The following is a 5,082-nucleotide window of genomic DNA, read 5'->3' on the forward strand; positions in this document are numbered from 1 at the left end:
GAAACTGGTAGATAACCACGATCAAAAACTAAACACCATAGCAGATTATCATTATCAAAAGCTAAGAACAGATTTGCAAAACCTGATTGCAGGTCCGAAGAAAACCGAACTTTCTGATGATACCCAGGGCAATAAGCAACACATCAAGAGAAGGAATCCTAGGTTGTTGAAGCTGAGTGTCGATCAATCTCACAGCAACAAGTAATTTATCGGTTGGCGAACCTTCTGAGGAACGGCGCCATCGTCCAGCGGGCAACATGATGGCTGTTTGTTTACCAACACATCGACATGAGTCGGAGCAGAATACCCGTGAGCGCAGTGACAGAGTATCATAAAAAGGCGCACCATAAACGGTGGATATTTGGATGTGTCAAATTTTAATATATTTCTGTATTCAGGTTCAGGTAAGTTGATCTGTACACTTCATGCAACAAAACTAACATCACTACTTTCTCCTTTCTTTTTCCTTTTCTGATTTTATTGGTTTTTAACTTTAGCCTATTTAACGTTTAAGATATTTATCTATTTCGTGCACCCATTTATTGAAGATGTTATTACTTTATTTGATTTCCATGCAAGAACATAATACACTCCTGGAAATGGAAAAAAGAGCACATTGACACCGGTGTGTCAGACCCACCATACCTGCTCCGGACTCTGCGAGAGGGCTGTACAAGCAATGATCACACGCACGGCACAGCGGACACACCAGGAACCGCGGTGTTGGCCGTCGAATGGCGCTAGCTGCGCAGCATTTGTGCACCGCCGCCGTCAGTGTCAGCCAGTTTGCCATGGCATACGGAGCTCATCGCAGTCTTTAACACTGGTAGCATGCCGCGACAGCGTGGACGTGAACTGTATGTGCAGTTGACGGACTTTGAGCGAGGGCGTATAGTGGGCATGCGGGAGGCCGGGTGGACGTACCGCCGAATTGCTCAACACGTGGGGCGTGAGGTCTCCACAGTACATCGATGTTGTCGCCAGTGGTCGGCGGAAGGTACACGTGCCCGTCGACCTGGGACCGGATGGCAGCGACGCACGGATGCACGCCAACACCGTAGGATCCTACGCAGTGCCGTAGGGGACCGCACCGCCACTTCCCAGAAAATTAGGGACACTGTTGCTCCTGGGGTATCGGCGAGGACCATTCGCAACCGTCTCCATGAAGCTGGGCTACGGTCCCGCACACCGTTAGGCCGTCTTCCGCTCACGCCCCAACATCGTGCAGCCCGCCTCCAGTGGTGTCGCGACAGGCGTGAATGGAGGGACGAATGGAGACGTGTCGTCTTCAACGATGAGAGTCGCTTCTGCCTTGGTGCCAATGATGGTCGTATGCGTGTTTGGCGCCGTGCAGCTGAGCGCCACAATCAGGACTGCATACGACCGAGGCACACAGGGCCAACACCCGGCATCATGGTGTGGGGAGCGATCTCCTACACTGGCCGTACACCACTGGTGATCGTCGAGGGGACACTGAATAGTGCACGGTACATCCGAACCGTCATCGAACCCATCGTTCTACCATTCCTAGACCGGCAAGGGAACTTGCTGTTCCAACAGGACAATGCACGTCCGCATGTATCCCGTGCCACCCAACGTGCTCTAGAAGGTGTAAGTCAACTACCCTGGCCAGCAAGATCTCCGGATCTGTCCCCCATTGAGCATGTTTGGGACTGAATGAAGCGTCGTCTCACGCGGTCTGCACGTCCAGCACGAACGCTGGTCCAACTGAGGCGCCAGGTGGAAATGGCATGGCAAGCCGTTCCACAGGACTACATCCAGCATCTCTACGATCGTCTCCATGGGAGAATAGCAGCCTGCATTGCTGCGAAAGGTGGATATACACTGTACTAGTGCCGACATTGTGCACGCTCTGTTGCCTGTGTCTATGTGCCTGTGGTTCTGTCAGTGTGATCATGTGATGTATCTGACCCCAGGAATGTGTCAATAAAGTTTCCCCTTCCTGGGACAATGAATTCACGGTGTTCTTATTTCAATTTCCAGGAGTGTATTTATTTACCATGATAATATTCTAATTGCGGAAAAAATGTGTGATACACCTATTTACATTCCTCTGCAGGACAACGTTAATTATTATTAGTTAAATACATGTCACATTGGTTTGTTAGCCACATTTCTTCCAAATTAAATTATGCACCTTTGTGGACATAGAGAAACAGAGATTATGCACTAAATTTATCTTTTAATTAATCCTGTTGTTTCTCACGATGCTTAAAGTTTTGAGTTTTATTCTTATCGTTCTCTTCCAACATATTAATGGTCATATTATAAGGAATTTGTTAGTAATATCACCGACAGTTTAAAGGGATTTTTTTAAAAATATTGTTACAGCTCTCTAGTGTCAATAGGTTAAAGTCTTGGTCAGTAATAGTACGTATTCTCGTTCTTTTCGTTTTTAGTATCTACTGGGACTTGGATGAGGAGACAGGACCTGCCGGAATGTAACATTGGTATTGCGTTAATAGAAGAAGGGATTTTGCAGAAGGAGGTATGTGACTGACTCAGGAAGTGAACAGTTTCACACTGAAACATTATGTCGCCATAAAGTTCCAAGCGGTACGTATTTGTTGAGATAAGGGATATGTGAGGATCCTATATCGTCAGTCAAGATATCTATCTTTATGTGTAGCATTCGAGAGTTATTTATCGATCTGCTTCATGCAGTGTCTATGTTGCAGTTAGCTCTGGTTTTGGCCGAGGTGGGATTTCAAAGTAACCACTGTTCGCTGACAGTATTTTGAGTACTGTCTTACTGTTGTCGCTGGGCACGAGCACTCAGCAGGGTCCGAGGCTAGCACCTGGATTGGGACGAACGTGGACGGCACTATTATGATGAAATTGCTAACCCATTTGGAATACGAGGAAGTGCGCCCGTTTGTTCACTATACAGATACACTGTAAACAGGTGGATGTCGTATGGGGGCACGCGGAATGTTGTTGAACTGTACATATTTAGAAGTGTTTGATATGAGTAGTGTTGTCAGAAATATATCTTAAAGTCCTTAATCTGCTAACAATAGCTGTTCTTAATCGATCCCGAAGTCACCGGCGTCTTTAAACTATCAATCATTGGAATATGTGTCATTTAATGTATTGAGTGGAGAGAGTCCACAGCGTCGTCGTAAAATAGCACGCACCTAGTGGTTGTGTTACAAAATATTTCATACGAGACTGATTAACACAAAGAGTCGACCAGATCCTACACAGATTTCAGCCCAGGAGGACGTCTTGATTTCTGTCCAATTTGTTTAATGCGATGGGTATTTCGTCCATATGACGCAGCTTTCGTCACAAGTTGATACTCGCCACCGTCTTCAAATCCCCTAACGTGACAACAGTATTGGGGCGAAAGCCCGTGGCCGTGGTGCAGATCATCATCTTCGAAATGTGGTGCGTTCTATCTCCGTCAAAGAAGCGAGTGTCACACATAACAATGAGGATCACACTAGAATGAAATTTTCACTCTACAACGGAGTGTGCGCTGATATGAAACTTCCTGGCATATTAAAACTGTTTGCCGGACCGAGACTCGAACTCGGGACCTTTGCCTTTCGCGGGCAAGTGCTCTACCGACTGAGCTACCCAAGCACGACTCACGCCCCGTCCTCACAGCTTTGCTTCTGCCAGTACCTCGTCTCCTACCTACCAAACTTTACAGAAGGTCTCCTGCGAACCTTGCAGAACTAGCACTCCTGAAAGAAAGGATATTGCGGAGACATGGCATAGCCACAGCCTGGGGGATATTTCTAGAATGAAATTTTCACTCTACAGCGGAGTGTGCGCTGATATGAAACTTCCTGGCAGGCTGTGGCTATGCCATGTCTCCGCAGTATCCTTTCTTTCAGGAATGCTAGTTCTGCAAGGTTCGCAGGAGAGCTTCTGTAAAGTTTGGAAGGTAGGAGACGAGGATCACACTGTCATCGCACCAAAATGAAGCGTCGGTCTTCTATTTCATTCACGAAAGCTGTTAACACTTCCCCTCTTTTGATCTTCTGGTCATGTATTGAGATGGAGAAGACAGATGTGTCAACCGCCCTGGTATTGATGCACTGAAAGAAAGCGGAAAACGGTCGCCCACTATCTTGCTTTTGAAGCAGTGCGAGATGCTGACGACCTCATATGTCGACCACATCGGAAGGTCCACTTTTCTGCCAGGCACTTCCTTCTCAGAGTGTTCTTAGACTCGGCGCTTGGGCAGTTCACATAGAGAAGCTAGTGCAATATCTTCCATCAGTCAACAAACTTTGCCATTTACTGTCCACACACTTGCTGCCTGTGTCAACGACATCACGGCTATGATAGAAAACTGTTTGGCTTCTCTTCCCTGTATGACATTTTTTCTCTTTTTTATTTTTAAGCGTACCTAACTGCCAGACCAAAAGCAATTACGTTTGTTGAGTCTTTTTATTGGACCTGTCTTTTGATTTTCAGCCTAGCTGTGCCGTGCGGGTACATCGTGACGTGATTCAATATCGATAGGTTCCTCTGGTTGGCGTCACCACTGGCGGTGATAGAGTTAAGCGATTTTCCGCCGCCAGACGGAAACGCAGTGCCGAGTATGTCGATTTTCGTGCGGCAGCGGGGACCACTGCTCTCTATCACTGATCGTGTGTCTAGCGATTTGTGTGGCGACAGCGGGTAGTTAGCGTCTTGACGTCTTGGCCGATAAGTTCCTTGGCTCGCTGCTGCGTTTGGAATGTTAGTCACAGTGGTTTACGTGAAGCCCTTTGTCGGATGAATAAGCCGGTTCCAAAGGATTCAATACAAGATCGCCGGTGAATATGCTCAACTGATAGCAGCCACTTCTTGGGAATTGAGGTGCGCATTCAAATATATGAAGATAGTAATTGTTCTCGGAAGAACAGATACCACTTACGACCATACAGCTTCTCTAGAATAAATGATAATTAATTGAAACCCTCAGGTGCTGACAGGTATTGCTGGTATACCTCGATGGGGCAGCTGAAAATGTGTGCCCCGATCGGGACTCGAACCCGGGATCTCCTGCTTACGTGGCAGACGTTCTATCCATCTGAGCCCTCGAGGACACAGATGAATAGC

The 5,082-nt window shown here is 47.1% G+C and overlaps 1 non-coding gene across 1 annotated transcript; it reads right to left on the reverse strand.

The window, feature by feature from the left end:
- Positions 1-3,535: 3,535 nt before the first annotated feature.
- Trnas-cga (transfer RNA serine (anticodon CGA)) lies at positions 3,536-3,610 on the reverse strand. The gene has a single exon. It is a non-coding gene; the product is annotated as a tRNA-Ser (tRNA).
- Between the last annotated feature and the right edge of the window lie 1,472 nt (positions 3,611-5,082).

This window comes from Schistocerca cancellata, chromosome 1 (genome assembly GCF_023864275.1).
Source record: "Schistocerca cancellata isolate TAMUIC-IGC-003103 chromosome 1, iqSchCanc2.1, whole genome shotgun sequence".
NCBI classification, from domain to species: domain Eukaryota; kingdom Metazoa; phylum Arthropoda; class Insecta; order Orthoptera; family Acrididae; genus Schistocerca; species Schistocerca cancellata.